Here is a 21,607-nt window from a genome sequence, read left to right as displayed (position 1 = left end):
TCTTCCTCTGTTTTTAAGGGCATTAATCCCAGCTTGGGGATGCCATTTTCATGAAGTCATCTAAACCTCATTACTTCCCAAAGATTTTATAGCCAAATACCAATGCATTAAAGGTTAGGGCTTCAACATATGAATTTGGGAGAGATATAAATTCAGTCCATACTGTTATCTTTCTCCATCTTCAAAGTCATCAGTAAAGAGAGTATCAAGTCCTTCACACATTATGTCCTTTTCTGTTTCACTTTTCTACTTGCAAAAAGACGTAAGATTACATTTGGTCACCCCCAATTCTAAAGCAATCCTATTGAAAAGTCCTTACCCTTAATCACATCTCCAAAATCTCTTTTGCCATGTAAGGTAACATATTATCAGTTTCAGGGTTTAGAATCTAGACATCTTTGAGAGTTCATTATTTTGCCTATCTCGTCAATATGTTTCACTTCTTACACGTTTGCTGCAATAGTTAATATTTTTGGTAATACAAATCCAATAGCAGTCATTAGGGTTGATAAATTTTATTGTTTGCTTTCAGTGCCATGCCAGTGTTAATCAGGTAGGGATATAAAATGGAAAACTCATCATAGAGAACAGGGTAAATCATATTTTTTGAAGTCTATAAATATGAAAAAGTATTAAATACATACCATTTTGATCTATTGTCTTTCTAAATCTTATCTTTCTGAAAGTATAGTTATAAAAGCTGCCTTCTATAAATGATCTGTATGTGTTGTGCCCCTTGTAGGCATAAGCTTCCCTTCCTAGATGTGGAATAATTGGGGTTTTAGATTTTTAGTTACTCTGCTATCCTCGAGACAAAGTATAAACAAGTATTCAAGTTTAAATATTGATAAACACAAATGTTTCATGACAAGGGATCAGTGTTAAAAGGAACTAGTTGGCACCTCAAGGGAAATGTGCACAAACCATGGTTCAAATATATGTTCTAGCTAAATCATAAATAAATTGCAACCATTTATTAAACTCCTTTATGAATGACTAAAGATGATGAAAGAAATATTTGGAATTATAGTTTTATGGGTAACATATTAATATAACACTAAAGCAGAAACAGAGATTAAAAAAAAAAAAGATAGGGGCACCTGGGTGGCTCAGTGGGTTAAAGCCTCTGCCTTCAGCTCAGGTCATGATCCCAGGGTCCTGGGATCGAGACCCGCATCGGGCTTTCTGCTCAGCAGGAAGCCTTTCTCTCTCTATCTCTCTGCCTGCCTCTCTGCCTACTTATGATCTCTGTTTGTCAAATAAATAAATAAAATCTTAAAAAAAAAAAAGATAGCCATGGAAATAAAGACTCAAAGCATACAGATTGAAAATGACAAAATGTGGATCCTTTGCTATGAAATATGACTGGTAGATGTTTCTTTCTCACATAATGATTTCCTTGGTCTGGATATCTTCACTGTAAGCCATCTCCTTTCAAATACTATTTGCTTTTGGAAGAATCTAAATAATCTTCAGTTTGAGGTTTTGGTTGGGGTAGCCCTTCCATGATTCAAAGATGACCTATGCTTAGTATTTGACATATAGAAATCAGAGGATCAATTTCTTGAAATTTTTGCTTTGCCAGTTGGCAGAACTTCCTGATACTGATTTTTCCACTGAGGTCTTACTCTAATGTCTCTTTCAGAAGACCAGATATCTAGATTTGAGAAACAATTCTGCTCAAGGCATGGCTCAAGAGAGTATTAAGGTTTCAGTGCCTCTTGGGGATTAGAATGGATTTAATTAGCCCCTTATAACACTTACATAAACAAATGTAGATTTTAAGGATCAGAAGTAATATTCCCAGACACATGGTCTGTTATTAACTCAAAAAGCACAGCTGAACCATGGAAGGAAGAAATGCCTCAGACTTTGCAGGTTTCAAGTTCTCTGTGAGCTTTGCCAGGTTTAGTTTTCAGAATTCCATCTGTTCTTTCTACCTTCCATGAAAGTTGATATATTTTTTTTTAATTTTATTTATTTGACAGAGAGAGATCACAAGTAGGCAGAGAGGCAGGCAGAGAGAGAGGAGGAAGCAGGCTCCCTGCGGAGCAGAGAGTCCGATGCGGAACTGGATCCCAGGACCCTGAGATCATGACTTGAGCCGAAGGCAGCAGCTTAATCCACTGAGCCACCCAGGTGCCCCCATGAAGGTTGATATTGATGTGGACAGTGAAGTCTGATTGAATGACAGATATTATCAAGTTCTTTAATAAAAATTCCAGTAAAATGATTACCTTTATTACTAAAGGGATAGGTTTGAGTATGTTAAGTTAGAGAGAAAGTTTTTCTTTATACCAAGAAGAAAAAAATGATCAAGAAATGTTCAAAATCCATTTCTAGCACAAGCTATATGAAATACATTTGAATTTTTACAAATAACACTTTATAGATTTTGCCAAGATTTATAACAATGATGGTTGAGACAAGCAATAAAGATACACTCAGCAATTTTAGCAAAATTTCTCCCAAACTATTGATTAAATACAATGGCTAATTTGTACTCACTGTGCCAATAAAACTGAACAATTCTGACTAAAGTTTTATGTTAACTCACATCACTGAAATAGAAAAGAGTGAAATCCTCTCTTGAGTTATAATATACAGTTTATGTAAATATAGTTAACAATGTCCCTGAGAGTAAGAAATACTAAGAGCAGGGAGGATAACTACAAAGTCCATGTCTATTGAGGCCATTGGTTTGATTGGCTCTGCTAGATGAGAAATTAAAGCCAGGAGTGGGGGTGGATTGTAGATAGTTATTGTACCAGTTTTTGTTCTTCAACATGAGCATGCTTCCTTTAAATGGAAACTACATATTGACTGAAAAGTCATTATATTAATGTATTTTTACATATAATTAAACTTGAATATGAGCTGTTCTTTGATTCATAAGTTTAATAAATAAAAGATCCCTCACAAAAGATTTGAGTTAATTACACTCAGAACATACTAAGAAATTCAGAATTATTTCTATTACGCTTTGTTTATAGGATGAAGGAGCAAAGCTTTTTATTACCTGATGTTCTTTCCAGGAAATTCAAATATTTTATGCACAGAAGGTGTGTCATCAGTCTTAATATCCTGAATTTGGAGCCTAATCTTAGGAAAAGAAGCATCAAGAATATTCAAGTTGACAAGACAGGAACATAAATCCTCATCTTTCAAAATTGAGAATATTTATTACAGACAATATTTTAAAACAGCAATAATTAAAAATGACCATTATGAATGTTTTTGTTAAAAAGATTAAATAGAAGATAAGATGAATCATTTTTTGTTTAAAAATGCAATTTTAGGGGCACCTGGGTGGTTCAGTGGGTTAAAGCCTCTGCCTTCGGCTCAGGTCATGATCCCAGGGTCCTGGATCGAGCCCTGAATCAGGCTCTCTGCTCAGCAGGGAGCCTGCTTCCCTCCTCCCTCTCTGGCTGCCTCTCTGCCTACCTGTGATCTCTGTCTGTCAAATAAATAAATAAAATCTTGAAAAAAATGCAATTTTAGTATTTTTGTCAGCATAGTAAATAAAGCAACACATGTACCACCTTGAATTTCACATTTTAATAAAATGTAACAATTTCTTTAAGAAACAAACTGTATTTCTTACTTCAAAGGCAGTTTCTCTCTGTAGTTATACCAAGTATTATCTCTATAATTCTTTTAACACTTTAGCAAAAGTATTATTTAGCAAAAGTAAGAGAAAACCAAATGTTTTGGTATAATAGGTATAGGTATAATAAGTGAGAGAAGAGAGCTATACACATGACAATGGCAGTTTCAATGAAATTCTGTAATCAAATCAGAAGTTGTGCATTATATTTACAGATACAAATACTTAGAGACAGAAAGATTAAGTAATTTACCGTGCATGATATAGTTGGTAAACCTAAGAGCTAGAAATTACTTCAGTTTTGTCTGACTCAAAGTATGCTTCCCACTGTAATTGCAAGGCTTTTGCTTTAGAATGAACTAATTGCATACGTGCATGGACAGGAGAAAAGGAGAAATGATGACTGACTCCCAGATTTCAGAACTGGAAAATAGTCATGTTGTGGTATGCTCAGCATGTTAGAGAGATGGGGAGATAAGGCAAAGGAACAAGTTGGTAATATAGATAGGGACAAAGTGTTTGCTTTCAATCAGGTAACTTTGAGATGTTTATGAGACATTGTTGTCAATTAGGCAGTCATATACACCACCCTGCAATGCACAGGACCAGTCTGGGCCATCGGGGTGATTTTGGGATTTGTCAGCATCAATGTGATGTATACTGTCATGTGAATAAACAATATCAAATGGGAAGACAGATATGATTGAAGGAAGACCCAAGACCTAGTTTGGGGACACTCATAGAATTCAAAGTTTAGAGGGTACGTAAAGAAGGGTTGGATTGAGGTGGAATTGGTCCAGAGAATGTGGTCCCACAGAAGTGCAGAGGGTTTTTTCAAGTTTGTAGACAGTGGTGAAATGTTGCCCAAGAAACCTTGAAATTGATGCGGGAGCAGAAGGCAAGCTGAGGACAAAGAAGAAAATGACACCCCACAATCCTCCCCCCTCAATGAGATATATGTGACACTCCTCAGGCACTCCTGGTGGTCCTAAAGCTAAGGAAAGGAAAAACAAATAGTTAACTTGTAGAGCTCACAACCCTGCAAGACTTGAATCTCCCTCAGTTTACAAAAGTCTTAGCAGTTAACAAGAACAAAGCATTTCTGTCAATAGCCTAACATCTAGAAGGAAATGTAGATACAGTTAAATGTCCTTATAACCTGCAGCCCACTGACAGACACTTGAAGCCCAGAGTACACTGTTCCTCCAGAAAGTTCTCAACTATCTTCATGTTAATGCCCTGTTAGAGGGAAAAAGAACCTCAACTTGACAATGACAAGGCCTCCCTTTTCTTGTAGGTCCTCTTTAGTGCATGAAAGTCCTTTCAAAACCTCCCTTTTTCCTTACCTCCCCCAATCCCATAGTATATAATCAGCCACCCCTCACAACCCTGTTTTGTAGTTCTTTCTGCCCACTGGTCCTGTCCCCATGCTTTAATAAACTACCATTTTGTAACAAGACATTTCAAGAATTCATTCTTGATGTCGACTCCAGACTCCACCCCACTGAATTTCCAAACTATATCAGAATGAATACTGAACAATGGATTAGATAGAACACACGGTCCAGAATATGTAAAGAGAAACCAGTCTGTCAACAATACATACTATAAATAATTATAAAAGACTTAGTTGTTCAAAAGTTTTTGGGGTAAAAATAAAAAACTCCTCTCATTCCATATAATAAATTAAGTCCAGATGAATCAAAGGCTTATATATAGAGATTTTTAAAAATTTTAATTATTATTCTTTTTGAGAGAGAGATAGCATGAGCAAGAGGTGGGGTGAGAGGTGGTGGGCAGAGGGAAAAAGAGAATCCCAAACAGGCTCCTCACTTAGCATGAGCCCACTCAGGACCCAAGAATAAATCAAGAATTGGACATTTAACCAACTGTGCTCCCAGACACCCCAGAAATTTTAAATTATTAAAACAATGTAAGTGCCCATATTCCCTAAGGCACTTTCTTTACTGTTTTACACATAGTAACTCATTTAATATTTCTGTCAAATTTTCTGTGTCTGATACAGATATTCTAAGTTTCTTGGATTATTGCAATAAACTCCTAATCATTCTTCTACAAAACTGACACTCAAGGATTATGAAATTTGCTCAATGCTACAGAACAATTTAGTGATAGATTTGGAATTTGAAGCAGCTAATTTGGCACCGAAATGTTTACTTTAGTCATTGTAGTATTCAACATACTGAACCACAGAAGGTAAAATGCACAGCATTAATAAGAAAGGGGACATGATCTCATTAATGTTAAAAAATTCAGTGTAACGTATGTCATTCCACAAATATATCGGAAACAAAAAAATAAAAATGGGGGCGCCTGGGTGGCTCAGTGTGTTAAAGCCTCTGCCTTCGGCTCAGGGCTCAGGTTATGATCCGAGAGTCCTGGGATCGAGCCCCGCATCAGGCTCTCTGCTCAGCAGGGAGTCTGCTTACTCCTCTCTCTGCCTGCCTCTCTGCCTACTTGTGATCTCTGTCTGTCAAATAAATAAATAAAATCTTAAAAATAAATAAATAAAAATAGAAATTCACTGAAATTATATTTTAGGAAAAATGAAATTTAAAATATGCTCCCTTTTTTGGAAAGTTCTATTGAAATGCATAACAAGAAAATCTTAAATCTGTAGCTTTTGACCAAATATTCTTTTGCCAGTTAAACAAAGTTTGTATGTGAATGTGCTCATTGCATTTACTTTTAAGGAAACAATAGTGAGTTTATGTGCAAAATAAATCTTTTGCTTTACAAAATTGAATATGTACTCGCACACATAGGACCAATAGGGTAAATATATACATAAAGCATTAATAATTATGATCAGTGAAGGGTATTTAATTGTATGTACTTTTTATTTTTTTTTAATTTTCTGTGATAAATATGTATGCTTTGGTCATTGAATAATTAAATTTACTTTATGGGAAAATCTTGTCATGGTCCAAAAGACTTGGGAGCAATAGAAAATTCAGCAAATGCAATCACTTACAACTGTGCATTAGTTGAATATTTAATGATGGTTGACAAGGCCAGTGATGAATTTTTCTAAGTACATTTATAGTATAATCCCTAAAGTATCACTGTAAGTTTACTGTATTATAACTGTCTAAAATTAACTGTCTAAATTGCCCATTAATATCCGGATTCTCTTCCATTTGTATTACTTAAGAATTAGAAAACAATCAGTATTACCAAATGGTAGACATTACCAGTGTTGGGTAGGTACGGTAATGACAGGATAATACTTTGATTCAGGATGAATCAGAATCAGCACAGGAAAAAGCTCTAGAAGTTTTTATTCCTCTGAACATCAGCTCTGCTTGGCAGTACTGCCTTTCCTCAGCCCTTGAGAAAGTCTCTGCTGCTGGGCATAAAATCAGGGAAGCCGAGAACAATGACTGGTTCCCTTGTGAAATCTCTCCTCTACTTCTAATTGCTAAGTCCTGCCAGTAATTTAAACATGACACCATGGAAAAGATTTTGAAATCCAGCTTGATTAGGTAAGTCATTTTCTGTAAGAGTGAAGCACTGTCTCTTAGGACTAAAATATGTGGACGGAAATCACATTATTGAAATACTAGGCTTGAGACTATCTCTATGAATGATTTTCACCTTTGAAATAAGTGTTTTGGTCTATTAAGATAAACACCACATTTTCCTCTTCATGGTCCTTTAGTTGCATTTTTATCATGAAAAGTACTTCCTTGAAAGAGCCACACTATCTGAAAGATGCCACATGTCACATTGACTGGCAGCCATTTGAGAGTGGCAGAAGGCCAATAAATCATTCAGAGCTGGGAGTCGTTCAGAGCAACTTTAAAAATTTACCCTTTCTCCTTTCACAAAGTGCATTTCAATATCAAATAATGTTTTCTATTTAAACTTGTACATCAACCTGAATATTGGATTATGCAATGAAACGAATGATTTTGCAGTAAGCCTTTTGAACTTAGCTATAAGCATATTATGATATGTGTTGCATGACAGATTTGGTTCATAAACCATTAAAATTGTTAGTATCAAAAGCATATTTTAGTCCAAGTTTGTATATAAAGGAATTTATGAAATTGCCTAAATATTTTTAATTCCTGTACTTATGACAGGTTGATAGTGAGGATTTAGAAGGAAATATATATATATATATATAAAGAAGCAAACAGATTAGGTTTTACAAGAGCTAAAAGGCAAGTTCTGTGATGGACAGACCCCTCTTCAAGGGAAGATTTTTTTTCCTGACTGCTGGGAGCAATGTCGTAGGAGATCCTTCTGCAGTCAACTCTAAAGATTGTGTTCTGCTGCAAGAGTTATCTGATCCAACATTAGGGCTTTCTGGAGCACATGACATCCAAACACTAATGGAGAAAGAAGTATAGAAAACTGACTATTTTGACTCCCCTTGGAAAAATCTAGGCAGATCTTTTCCAGAGAAACCCAGGGCTCATATTCTCCCTCTCCATATCCTGCCTCCACAGATGGTGTTCTTATGGGTCCTACTTAATAAAATCGTTGAATACCACACTCTCTCTCAGAGTTTGCAATGATTTATGGTGTGTTAGATGTAGAGGTAGCCATGTAAATTTTGCTTCTGAAAAATCTTTTTTTTTTTTAATTTATAAAAGTAACACATATTTATTGGTTGTTTGGGTAGATTTCTGAAGAAAGAAAACAAGGAGGAAAAATGAAACGTAGTATAGTGTAAGCTGTTGCTAAATAACCAGTCTTTCCTATTTAGCAAATAGACAAATTAGGTATACATTTTACTCCTTCCTCAGAGCAAAATCTATCAATGTTACATTTTTGTCTGTGTGTCTGAAATCATTGCGGATTTTAAGGATCTTATGTATGAAAAAAGTCTAAAAATTATGTCTGGAACAAGGTAGAATAGTGGAGGACTAGCATGGACATAGGAAGCCTATTACTTTGGTATTTGATGAATGATATTATTGTAACTTCCAGATATTTCCATGAACTAAAATATATTTTTACATTTGCTATCTCTTTTTACTTACATATGTCTCATAGCTCTGCTTATTCCTTAGAAACAATAATAATCAATAATAACTTATTCATATTGACTCATTGTCAATAATCCATAGTGATTTATTGTTTTACTGTGGCGCAATTTAAAAACTAAGTTGCAATAAAAGGGAATGGACATACATTAAAAGCTTGTGTAGTGGGTTTGGTTAATGACAGAATTATTGTTATATGGAAAGGAGGTAGAATTAATCATTGAAGTAAATAGAACTGAAGTTGATATTTGTCATTAATCACCTTCCCTCAAGCAGGGGCTACTCTTTAATTCACCTTTATATTTATAAGCTAACACATTGTATATTTATGTTTTTTATTCTCTGTCTATTCCAACTGAACTTACTCTCCATGAGGGGAGGTTTTCTTATCAGGTAGTACACTCTTCTCAGTTAGCTAATTCTCATTCATGAGTACATTGCTTGTTCTAGAACTTCTTCTAGAGCTATTCCTATGATTTAGCAGCCATTTAAACGTTAATTATTGAAGGAACGGTTCCTATTTTAATTTTTTTTAATTTTTAAAACATATTTTATTTATTTATTTGACAGACAGAGATCACAAGTAGGCAGAGAGGCAGGCAGAGAGAGAGAGAGGAGGAAGCAGGCTCCCTGCTGCGCAGAGAGCCCGATGCGGGACTAGATCCCAGGATGCTGGGATCATGACCTGAGCCGAAGGCAGAGGCTTTAACCCACTGAGCCACCCAGGCGCTGCACGGCTCCTATTTTAAAGAAAAGCTAACTTTTTAAATTTTATTTTATTTTATTTTCTTATTTTATAAAAGCTAATATATTAGCCTGGCTACAGAAAATACAGGCTCACATCTGGCCCTGAATTATATATTAATAAAAACATAAGATATAATAATGTACAATAGTTAAAATATTTTAATATTGCAAATATAATTTTAAACTATTTTAATATTATATGTATATAATTTTGACGCTTCTTCCACCATAATTATGGTTTGATGGTAGAAAAAAATCATTTGAAATATTTTAATGTCTGGAAGATTTTTCTCCTCATACAGAAATAAATAGTGATAGTAGTTCAGTTTTTTATATTAATTCAGTGTTTCACACAGCTTTTTCATCACAATATATAATGCCTTTGAAAACTGCTTTTTCATGTGAGTGCTCGCATTTCAGAGTGAGTAGCATGTGGGGGTAAGAGGGAGGGTAATGAAAATATTCACTCTGTGTACCTTCTTCCTTTAACATAATTTACTTTATTGATTTTCCATTCTCTACTCCCCAAGTAAAATTGTGCAATGGACAATTGGGAAACTCTGGATACAAGGAGAGTTTAAAATCCAATGCTGAGACAAGAGGTGACTTCATTTTGATTTTCCACTTAGAGTTTATAGTCTAATTAAATAAAATGTACATATATCTAGAGATAATCATGGATAATAAACACATATAATTATCATTGTCAATGAATATTACAACAGCTGAATCACTGGAAGAAATGAAAAAAGATTATCAGCCTTATGCAAATCCGTTTTCTCTTTAAGAATTCCAATTACGGTGTAAAAGTATTAAAATAATTCAACATATTCAAACCCCATATACTTTGTGATCATTTAAAAAATGTATTCAAAAATATTTCTGTGTGCAAAACATTTTCATAACGATCTTATTTAATGAAAGTATTAAGAATAGTATTTTATAAAATTACATTGCAGAACACAATTATTTTTCTCTTTAGAACACACATAATAAAATGCAATTATCAGTGTTTTTTCATAAACATGAGTTTTAGTGGTGTTACTTGGTCCTGTCTAATAAAGGTACTTTCTTTCTTAAAGTAAACATTGCACACCATTTCTTTCTTAGCTCAGAGAATATGATTATAATCTAAGTAGTTGGGATCTAAAGATCATTTAACAAGTACGGTGAAATATTTCAATCACCTGAGTTCTAGACACAGTTTTGGAGATTTTTATTTATTTTCTGTGCATATGTATAGCTGAAAATTCAAGAGTGAACTATACAAAATTTTTTGCAAGTCTTCTTTTCTCCCCAGAAGGCTTTCCTATGAATACACCTTCCAGAGTCCACTACTCACTTATTCAGTCTTCTCTTCACGCGGGATGGCACTATTTATATGATTGGTGAGTTACCTGTAAGGAGCCTGAGCCCATGTTTTTCAATCTTTCCCTTTCTTTATCTTCACATAGAGAGCAGTTGCTGTGCTCTACATTCTACACAATGCCGCAGCATCAAAGACCAGGCTCCTGTCCTTTAGCTTGTGTAGCCTTGCAGCCTCTTAGGAAAGCTTATCTCAGGTGATAAATAAGAACACTCCTATATGACCATCCTTAGACAATTTTTCAATTGATTAGTAGTAATAGAGCTGACATTTTGATTTGTATCTGTTTAATCCTTGCTTCTGCGATTGTATTAATTCTAACACTGAATGGAGCAGTCAATTTCTATGTTTTATCAAACTACAAAACACATTCATGCATAATATATCAAATGAATTATCATATCCCTATGTTCTTATAATTATACTGTCCTTTTTTTACTTTTTAAACTTTTAATCATTGATGAGTTTTCTTCATGCTGATATTATTTATACTATCAGATTCTGAATATCTTGAGGATGTACAGTAATAAAAATATAAATTTCTGTTCCTCATCTTAGAGACTTAAAAAAAAGTAAATTCCCCAAAATGGAATTTTGGAAAGTCATGTAATGTTATTTGTTTTATGTACTTGGTCACTGCTAGTAGAATCAGTCAGTTTTTGCCTGTTTTGTCATGCAAAAAGTCTACTAATAAATTAGATCTTTTTCTTTCACTATTTTTTTTTAAAGATTTTATTTTATTTATTTGACAGAGAGAGAGATCACAAGTAGGCAGAGAGGCAGGCAGAGAGAGAGGAAGAAGCAGGCTCCCTGCGGAGCAGAGAGCCCAATGCGGGGCTCGATCCCAGGACCCCGAGATCATGACCTGAGCCGAAGGCAGCAGCTTAATCCACTGAGCCACCCAGGCGCCCCTCTTTTACTATTTTTTTAAATTTTACTCTTTTTACCTGTTAATATTTCATGTGTGTGTAGCATTGTTGAAGATTTAATTCAAAGTCATTATTATGTCATCAGATATTGCTGTTGACCTTTCAATGTGCATGTTCCCATTCTTAGTAACAGAATCCCAGTTTTAACTGTATGCACAATGTTACATTTCCTGTGTTTTCCTATTTCTAGGTGCAAGCGTGTTGAGATCATTTGCGTGTGACTTCTGAAATGGCTCATTAAATGCAGTTTACTCAGCAGAGTGATAAGCTTTTTCAAATCTTTCTACACTTTTTGCAGCTGGTCTGACCTGCAGATTTGGAGGGTAGAAGTGTGAGGTTACCTTTCTGATGAAAGCCATGTACTGAAGTTAGTGAAAGAGAAATACAATGGCTGGGGTTCTTGGGGACTTTGAAAAGGTTGCATACTAGCAATAGACTGCTGCTTTACAAGCTTTTCTATGTTAAAAAGAAAAAAAAGTCTCCATTTTCTTAAGCTTCTGTAGTTGGATCCCCAAATGTTATTTCTAACTGACAGACATGCTCATACATGAAATAAGTGTTAGAAATTTGTTCATATATTTAATGATCATAATTTGCTGGAGTAATACTCTAGGATTGCAAACCATAATATACAGGTAGTCTTTTCATGGAAACAGTTATGAGTTACAAGCTATTATGAGATATGGGATCTACATAATATCTGTTATTTACTTTAGACAGGACTACTATTTACATGAACAAAAAATCTGTTATAAGAGTGCTGTGTGGGCAAACGAACAGTACTTCTTAAGACGACATGATGATAGCAATGACTTTTTCTTTTCATTATATATATTTTGTGATTAAAATTCACAAATTACATCACTTTACTTGCAACTTTTGTTATCCCCAATGTTTTTGTTAGTTTGATTAGCAAAGCAGCACCCAACTCAAACAGCAATGTGTTATTTCTGCAGGAGATCTTTGGGAATAGGAAAGCTTATCTATTGTTCTATTGTGTTCCTTACTGCTTAAACTTTTTTTTTTTTTTTTTAGCCACAGGCTTTTTTTTTTTCTTAAAGATTTTATTTATTTATTTGACAGAGAGAGAGATCACAAGTAGGCAGAGAGGCAGGCGAGAGGCAGGCGAGAGGCAGGCAGAGAGAGAGGAGGAAGCAGGCTCCCTGTGAGCAGAGAGCCCGATGCGGGGCTCGATCCCAGGACCCTGAGATCATGACCTGAGCCGAAGGCAGTGGCTTAATCCACTGAGCCACCCAGGCGCCCCTGCTTAAACATCTTTTATTCGATAATCTGTTGCAACACCGTATTATATATACTGTAGATTTTGAGGACATAGATTTCCAGATTAATGGGAAATTTAGTAATAGCTTTTCTAAAGCCATAGTTTAATATAGTTGCTAAAAGGCAAAAAAAGAAGAGCCTGCTCTAGATGTTAGGGTGAAAACCTCTTCTTCCGTGTGTCTTACAGTTAAATGCGGGCAACGTGGCCCTATCACGTACAACTATTAATGTAGTTGAGTTTCACTTCTGTAGACTTACCAGGAGGGAAAATGTCATTACAAATTTATAAATTATAAGTGAAGGATGAAAAACCATCTTTCAAAATGCTTGTAAGAAACACTCAAGTTGTTAGAGGTCCTTCCAAGTATTATATAACTTTTCATAACTTGGAGCTATAACACAGCGCATGTGTGGAGTCATCCATGCTGATTTTACCTGCTGAAGCTCGTAGAGTATTGTATTCTGATTCTCTTGACAACAGCATTCTAAGATATGCCCTCCTCTGACATACAATATAAAAACTTAAAAAGATATTCGTAAAGTTTTAAAAAGGACATATGGAGATGATGAACAGAAGAGGACATCGATGGTGGTAGAGGTAAATGCCACTTCCAAAGTGTTCACTCATTACAGCGTTTTGCCACTTTCTTTGTCAATTTCATATTTCTATGGATGCTTCTTTTTTATGCATATGATTTAAGAGTGAGAAGGGAGATGGAATAGGACAGAGTCAGTGTGGAGATAGGTTTGTAGGAATTCTGAGGTTGGCCACATCACAAAAGCGTGCTCAGGTTTAAAGTCAGGAGAGAATGAGAACTCAAAAGATGTTAAGGTTGCTTGTATGTTGATTTTGAAGTCAGATCAGCTTTTAGGCTGAGCAAAAGACATATACAAAATAAATCATAAACCGGAGGGATGCAGTGAACTTTCCCACTCAAGGCCTTTTCATCTTTCCGTGGTCTCTGCAGTCCATACGGATCAAAGCAGCCCGTGGTTCCTAGGAGCCTAGAAACCCAAGTCTTTGGCTTTGTATAGTTTTGAAAGGGCCCTGGAGGTAGAAAATTGGAGTATATTAATCTCAATGCTCTGCTCTATTCCTTTATGAAAAAGTTTAAGCTTTACCACATCTAATTTTTTTCCAAATTGTTTTTCTTATGGCATCTTTGAGTTTAAATAAGGTTTTAAAACAGCTGTCCTGCCCCTTGCTTACACAGGACACAGGCTGTATACTTAATCATTTGAACTTAGCACAGTTTGCTAGAATTTGAGGTGGAGTAAAGCTGAGGGCTCATTCATTAGAGGTAAACTACATGCTCCATAATATCTTTTGCTGTTTTGATTTTCATCTATACTCTCTGTGGCCAAAAGTTAATCTTAACTCTGCTTGTAATTAAGTATTTGTATTTATCCACCATTTACTTTTGACAAAATGTCTCTTCAGAGGTAAAATGAGGGTGTCAAAGAAAAATGTCTTATAAACATGTGTTTGGATTCGATAATTGTATGTTCTGTTTACTCCAAACTGTCAGGATTCTTGTAATAGTTGTAAGCTATCAGTAGGTATAAGCCTGTTAGCCTCCACTGTGAAGATAATGTTTCTTATAGTGTATTTACAACAGTTAGTAATTCCAAGGACACTTTCATGTTTTATTTATTATTTTACAGACTTTATTTATTTGACAGCGAGGCGGGACAAGCAGGGGGAGCAGCAGGCAGAAGAAGAGGGAGAAATAGGCTCCCCACCGAGCAGGGAGCCCAATACAGGGCTCAGTTTCAGGACCCTGTGATCATGACCTGAGCTGAAGGCAGTTGCTTAACTGACTGAGCCACCCAGGTAGCCCGCCAACCTCACCCCTCCCCAAGGACATTTTTAAGTAAGAGAAGCATCTAAGGAGGATAGTTTTAAAGGAGATACTCCTTTGACCAAAAAAATAAAACATAAGACAGTGAGAAATTTGTTTAAAATAATATTTTTGTATTAACCTTTTTAAATGTGCTAAATTGGTTGTAAATTAATTCATACTTACCTACATAGTTCTTTCCATATTATTAGAAAATATCCCTCTTTAGTGGCACCCGTGTCTCAGCTGGTTTAGTGTCTGACTCTTGGTTTTGGCCCAGGTGATGATCTCAGGGTCATGAGAGCAAGTCAGTGCCTGGCTCTGCCCTGGGCAGGAGAGTGGGGCATCTGCTTATAATTCTTTCTCTCCCTGTCCTTCTGCGTCTTCCCCCATAAATAAACAAATCTCAAAAAAAAAAAAAAAGAAGTGTCACTGTAAAAAAAAAAAGTGTATTTATTTAAAAATAATACTAATATAAAATCAATTAAGTAATTTAAAATATATATTTAAATGGTTATAAATAGTTAGATGTACTTATCCTAAATTTTTCTTTGTGACATTATTTTGTGATATAATTTTAGGGTAGTAAAATTTGAAATTTGAAAATTTCAGTAGAATTTTAAGATAATTCAGTAGGTTTGCTTTTTTTTCTCAGCTTTCAACACAGTTTTATAAGGAGGTTTTCTGCGAAATACACTAGAGGTTTGGGAAGTGGGCACATTTACTTTGCAAGGTAAGTGTTTCCCACCGCTAAAGAAAAAGTTGTGGGGTTGGGCAGGGCATACTAGGGTTTAGATCCATTTTTCCACCTCCTTCTGGTTTACTCACATTTTTTTTTTCCCCTCAGAAAATGCCAGAGAACACAAACACAAAACACAAGAAACAAAAACAGCAAGATCAACCTCTAACTGGGCCACACCCAAGCCCTCTCCTAACCCAGGCTGCAGGAGACGGCTGCGGGTGAGAGGCACAATGTTCCCTTCTCAGATCAGTGGGCCAAAGTTAATTAATTAGAATAAATTAATGAGGGAAAGGTGGGGGGGATGCAACTTTGTGCTGGGAGGGCCCCTTCTCTCCAACACACAAGAGAGTTAGTGGGGAGAGGCAGGCGGCATCTCCAAAGGCCACTACAGAATGGGTAAGAGCAATGGGGGAAGAAGTCAGGTTTTACTTCATGTACTTCCCAAACAGAGTAGAAGAATTAGGAGAGGAGGAGGAAGAAACACACAAGGAAAAGAACCCTCTTTTTCCAGAATAAGGAAGGGCCAAGAAAGAGAATGCTATTCAGCCCCCCATCTCCCAAACCATTGCTAAGGTTAAGGATTTGGTCAGTGAATCAATGAGGTGGGTGACAGGAATGTAGAATGTGGTTGGGGAAGAAGAGAATGCTGGAAACGGGGGTACCCAGTCACAGCCATCTCCCCAACTTCAAAGAGAACAGACTTAGGTCAGGGGAGAGGGCACAAGGTCTGAAGTGTGTGTGGACGGCATCAGTAGTCACTGGTCAGCTTCTCCAAAGACATCATTCTGTTTGTGTTTCATGTTCTCAAAGTCAAAAACAGAGCCTGCCATGTGCTTGTAGATGTCTTTGATGTCATCGCAGGTTGTTTCGAAGTGTGTGGTGGCATCATAGGAGGAGGAACAGAACACCTGGTTCTAGGAACCATGGTCAATGGGTTCATATAAGGGCTCTTAATGGGCCATCACTGATGGCCACAAACTTCTTGTCAATGAGCTCCAGCAGCTCAGGGCAGGTTCAACCTCCTTTTCCACCTCTGTAGTCTCCACCATGGTGCTGGCAATGGCGATGTACTTGCCCTGGGCAGCCATGTTGTGTGTATAGGAGATCATCCACACAGAGATGTCTGACTTCCTGTTAACTTGGTTCTAGGGGGTGATGATTTGGCAGGGGTTGGCATCCTCAGTATTCTTTTTTTTTTCTTTTAATATTTTATTCATTTATTTGACAGACAGAGATCACAAGTAGGCAGAGAGGCAGGCAGAGAGAGAGGAGGAAGCAGGCTCCCCACTGAGCAGAGAGCCCAATGCGGGGCTTGATTCCCAGGACCCTGGGATCATGACCTGAGCCAAAGGCAGAGGCTTTAACCCACTGAGCCACCCAGGCGTCCTGGCATCATCAGTATTCTTGATGGGATGGCTAAAGATAGAGATGATGTGGGTAACCTGGCCAGTCTTCCACACTCAGTCCAGAATGTAGCTGGGGTCACAGATCAGTTGCTTGCAGTGAGCTACCTCTCCCTCATGCTTCACACCTACTACCTTGCCATTCTCCGTGATGATGCCATCCACAGGTTTGTTCAGCATATGTGTCCCTCCATAGATGGCAGTCTTGAAAAGCCCTGAGGCAGCTCACCAAGGCCATAGAGTGCTTATAAACAAGGACTCTTTCCATATGGATCCAGAGACTCTCTGTACAACTTGATGCACTTGATGATCTCAAAACAGAGCTGGTCCAGGTAGTCATAAGTGCAGTAGAGGGCAAGGGCATGGCTAGTGAGGTCGATGATGTCCTGGCCCTAGTTAGGCATTCTGGTGCCCTGGGGGTCAACACCCTTGAAGGTCTTGAAATCATTTTCATCAAAGTTTGCCACAAACACTAGGAACTTGCAGAAACACCATTTCTCAAACATGCCCATCAGATTGAAAGCCAAGGCTTCATTCTCAGTGGAAGGCACTTTATAGATCTTTTTAGATAAAGCTGCCCTCCACCACCTTGAAGTCCAAGTAGCATGTCACCTCTGTATACAGCAACATCTTTACCAGCTGCCCACTGGCCATGAGGAATTTGGGAATCAGGTCAATGTTCCAGTCTTGGTTCCTTCCCATTGCCTCAGGGGGCCTCTCCAGCAACTGAAAAAGTTTATACAGCTTCTCAGGAGTGTGGAGGCTCTCAACCTCATGACTGGATCATGAGGTGATCCAGTGAGGATCACGGTCTATATACAGCACTTTCTTTCCATTCACGCACAATATGCCTGACAGGAAACATTCAGTCAAGCCAGTCCCCAGAATGATCGCATCATATTCCTCATCCATGGTCAGGCCTAACCGCCAACCCAGTCACTCCTCCTCCTGCTCCTTCACCACAGTCGCCTGGGCCAGGATAATTCAGTAGTTGTTTTTGTTTGTTTGTTTTGTTTCTCTGTTGTTTGTTTAAGATTTCATTTATTTATTTTAGAGAGAGTGAGTGAGAGAGAGCATGAGAGGGAAGGGTCAGAGAGAAAAACAGACTCCCCACTGAGCAGGGAGCCCTCTGTAGGACTCCATTCCAGGACTCAGGGATCATGACCTGAGTGAAAGTCAGTCGTCCAACCAACTGAGCCACCCAGGTGCCCTAATTCAGTAGTTTTAAGTATAGTTTTCTTCTGTAAATTTATTTCTTAAGGTTTTAATTCCATTATACATAGCTAACATTAATACCCCAATTTTAATAAAACTCAGGATTTTACTTCCGGCTTTTTACTGATCACACACATATATATTTTTTTTAATTTGTTTTTTCCAATATTTTGTTTCAGTTAGTTCTTACCAAAGTTATAATTTTACATGGTTAGTTTTAAACATTAAACAATTCTAGAAGATTTATTTAAAAATAGAAATTTTCTACTTCAACTCATCTCTATTACTCATTACTCATTACATTTAAGCCATATTCAAACAAAAATGGTTTGATTGTAATAGAGATGATGCTTCTTACAGGTTTGGAATAATATTCTGTTATGTAACTGTCTGTTGATCTACTCTATATACTTTCCCTAAGTAAATAAGGACACTTAAGCTCTCCTTCATGATGGAACCCAAGTGCAGCATATATAACTCAACGATAAGATTTGTTATGATACTTATAGTAAGTAATTTATCATTCTTTTTTTTAAATCTTGGTACTTTATATAGCAGATGCAATTAAGACTAATTGTATTATTTATTTATTCAAAAATTAAATAAGTTATTTATTCATTAAACTTACTCATTTTATTTATTCTTTATTTATAAATCTATTTATAGATTACATATTATATATAAATTTATTATATCTTATATGAGTTTATTTATTATTATTTATTTAATTTTTTAATGATTAAATAAATTATTATCTAATAATAATTATTATTTGATAAATAAATTATTGTTTATTTAATACCTAAATAAATATTTATGAAACTTAAAAAATGTCGGCATTTAGTCACTTTGATCAAGTTTTTATTATTTTTGAACAATAAAATTACTCTTAATATACAAGTGAATAAGACAGGGAAAAACAAATACCATACGATTTTACTCATATGTAGAATTTAAGAAATAAAACAAATGAGCAAAGGGGAAAAAAAGAGAGAAAGAAACCAAGAAACTGACCCTTATTTATTTTTTTTTTTATTTATTTGACAGATAGAGATCACAAGTAGGCAGAGAGGCAGGCAGAGAGAGAGTGGAAGAAACGGGCTTCCCGCTGAGCAGAGAGCCCGATGCGGGGCTCGATCCCAGGACCCTGGGATCATGACCTGAGCTGAAGGCAGAGGCTTTAACCCACTGAGCCACCCAGGCACCCCCTGACCCTTATTTTTTATTATTATTGGGGAGAGAGAAAGAGAAAATGAGCAGGGGAGGGGCAGAAAGTGAGGGAGAAGCAGACTCCGCACTAAGCGGGAAACCTGACACAGGACTCGATCCCAGGACCCTGAGATCATGACCTGAGATAAAGGCAGATGCTTAAGTGACTGAGCCACCCAGAGGTCCCCCAAAAACTTTAACTATAGAGAACAAACTGATGGTTACTGGAGAAGTGGGCAGGGGATGGCAGACTATGCGATGGCGATTAAAGAATACGCTTGCGGTGATGAGCACTGAGTCTTGTATGGAAGTGTTGAATCGCTATATTGTCCACCTGAAACAAATAGTACACTGTCTGTTAACTATCTAGAATTTAAATTCTAGAATTAACAAGCTACTGCATCAACTCCTCTCAAACCATCCCCAACATTCTTCTAAGTGGAGTAGTTAAGCCAAATACCTGTATTTCTGTCATCATATAATATTTATTTCATTTAAGCGGCCATTTTTCATATTGCATCATGACAAAAAAAACTGCGGCAAACATCTTCGAAGTAACCAAAGTTCGATCAAATTCTGTTTACTCTCAGGTGACCCTTCTATTTCATGTGGTTCACTACAGAGTCTCCCTCAGTTTCTTTGGTGACATGAAAGCAAACCTTTTGTGGTTCTTCCACCTTATTTTACCTATTTCTTCCCAAGTTTCCATTAACTTACATGCATTTTTAAGTAATAAATGTAAATAAATTTAATTTTTTAAAATACCTTCATTTATCCTTTCCCCTTCAAAGTAATACATTCCTCATTAGAGCAAAATTGCCAAATCAAACCGTAAAATCATTCCCTGACATAATAAAGTAATATAATGGGGAAATAAAACCATGCTGTTATCATTCTGGGGAGGAAAAAAACAACAATATTGGGGGTGGAAGGAAAGAGTGTAATCAGAGGGTAGAAATATTTCCCCACTCAACTTAAATAAATGCAGAGGTCTTATCTATGTTACCATTTTTGCATCATTAAACAATGCATGTTATGGGATATTTAATCATCTGACAAATATTTATTGAGTCTTTCTTTGTGCCAATACTGCTCTTGGTTGTAAAAATTACATAGTAAGAATATAAACCTTAACCTTAGGGATCTTGTATAAAAGATGCAGCAAAGCAATGTGTGGAAGAATGAGTGCATTCTCATTAGATGTGAAAGAGTTTTGATTTTAAGTCTGGTACTCTGGTGTCACTAGGGTTGTCATATTTTGTTTGATGGTGAGTAACAAAAATCCAACTATAGAGGAAATAGGTAAAGGAAACATCTGAGGCACATGTGATATAATCTGAGGAAGTGTTCGATAAGCAAAAGTCAAGGATCATGGATATAACTTGGCCCACAAGGCCTGTGGGCATAAGAGACAAATGCTGTCATTCCTTTGAGTATTTCTGCTGACATTTCCTGAACCTCTTGTGTTAAGTTTTATCTGTATAGATGTTGCGAGTTAGAGTAAGCATGTATAAATACTGTAAGGTAATTGATAGCTAAATAATTTTTTCAACAGACTGTGAAGTAACCAAGGCCTTGTATTCTGGGATAAAAAGGGCAAGAGGGAAGTTTCCCAACATAAGAAACTGTGCTTTTTGTTAATCTGTCCAATAAAAGATATCTTTATTTGTTGTAATTTCAAAACAAAAGAAATCTAAAAACTAAATATATGTGGACTCATGTTTACCCCAAATTAGGCTAAAGGCATTTTTGTTTACATTTTTAATATTTATTAAGATTTCCCTTTCTTCTTATACAAATCTGTTACTAAATCAGTGCTTCCAATTTTTTTCTTACAATTTGGAATAAATATTTCATGAGAGCTGGGACTTTCTTTTCTGGTGCATTTCTAGTACTCAGAATAGTATTTAAAACCTACCAAGTATATATTGGCTCCACCTATATGTGAATAAACAGATGCGTAGACCATTGTGACACAACATAATGAAGAAATGTAATTTGTTACATGTTTTAAAAATAACACCATTTTTTTATTTTTGTAACTAGTATATGTTTGTCACTATGCTAAGTGCTTTAGATATATTATTTCATTATCTCTGTACTTCCTACTACATTGATAAGGAGTTACTAATTTTCATATTCTAAAGATAAGAATACTAGTCTTTAAAAAGGCTTATGAACTGGGATATGATCTTGAGAAATTGATAGAAATGGACTTGATCAGAAATAAACCTAGCTTCAAAGCCTAT

The 21,607-nt window shown here is 36.2% G+C and overlaps 1 pseudogene; it reads right to left on the bottom strand.

Annotated features, from left to right (window-relative positions):
* Positions 1–16,286: 16,286 nt before the first annotated feature.
* On the bottom strand, positions 16,287–17,846 carry LOC123938930 (annotated as a pseudogene).
* Between the last annotated feature and the right edge of the window lie 3,761 nt (positions 17,847–21,607).

Source organism: Meles meles, chromosome 3, assembly GCF_922984935.1.
Source record: "Meles meles chromosome 3, mMelMel3.1 paternal haplotype, whole genome shotgun sequence".
NCBI lineage: Eukaryota > Metazoa > Chordata > Mammalia > Carnivora > Mustelidae > Meles > Meles meles.
This window is presented reverse-complemented; position numbering and strand designations above follow the sequence as displayed.